Source organism: Odontomachus brunneus, unplaced genomic scaffold, assembly GCF_010583005.1.
Source record: "Odontomachus brunneus isolate Ranch 3 - 2012 unplaced genomic scaffold, Obru_v1 Obru_scaffold_386, whole genome shotgun sequence".
Taxonomy (NCBI): domain Eukaryota; kingdom Metazoa; phylum Arthropoda; class Insecta; order Hymenoptera; family Formicidae; genus Odontomachus; species Odontomachus brunneus.
Genome location: NW_022639836.1, coordinates 13,739 through 14,903, shown reverse-complemented (window position 1 = coordinate 14,903; position 1,165 = coordinate 13,739).

Here is a 1,165-nt window from a genome sequence, read left to right as displayed (position 1 = left end):
GCTCCATGGGGGGAGGAATGTTATAATCGTTAGTATTATTTTTAGCGTTGCCGAAACGTTTCGTAAGAAACCGTTTCGACAGCGCTACAACATTATTATGATTATGCAAGTGCTACGCTAAGCGTCGCCTTGGAAATATATTATAACTAATTGGGGACAGGTCAGCACTAAATGCAACAACTTTACAGTTGTCTAAACACTCCCTCCTATGACCTAATTATATATTATAAAAGAACCAGAGAAGAACGCCAAGCAGGTTATTGCTCCTCCGGTCCTGCGGTAGTAACTTACGCGACCGTCAATCTGTACTAGTTAATAGAACTCGGGAAGTTATTACCAGAAAGTATATTAAAGTTATTTATTGAATTACATCATTCCGCCTTTGTATTCTCGACCAACCGATCCCGAACCTACTTTACGTGCCCTCGTCATTTAGGGCACATCATTGTGTTTACCCAGAATCCTGCTGATAGGTTCTGTTATGCCCTGGAGATATGGATGGACAGTCGTCTTTCTCTTTTCTCTCTCTTCATCTAGTATGTCAGTGTTTTTAGGACTGACAATTCTGTTCTTCTGGTTTTTTATTATTTGCGAGATGTATTTGCTGTTATATCCATTTTTGGTTAAGGCTGTACTGAGGTGTTCTAGTTCTCCATCCAGAGAAGATGGTTCCGAAATTGTGAGCGTAACCAATGAAACCAATGAAACCAATGAACTTATAACAGAATTCTTTTGCGAGGGATGATGATGAGAGATTGCATGTAGATATCGGTCGGTGTGTGTTTGTTTTCGGTAGACCTGGTGACCTAAGGTGCCATCTTGGTTCTTTTGGACTAGCACATCCAGAAAGAGTATTTGATTATTTTGTTCCACTTCCATTGTGAACTGAATACTGGGATGTTGTGAATTGAGAAACCCGAAAAACTGAGAAAGAGTTTCCTTGCCATGATTCCAAATTACGAAAGTATCGTCAACATACCGAAACCATGTGGATGGTTACAGTGGTGCGTTCCTCAAAACTTCATTCTCAAAATGTTCCATAAAGATGTTTGCAATGATAGGAGATATAGGAGATCCCATCGCCGCTCCAGAGGTTTGTTCGAAAAACTCTCCTTGGAACTGAAAATAAGTTGAAATTAAGCAGTGTTCTATTAGTGGGAAGAGA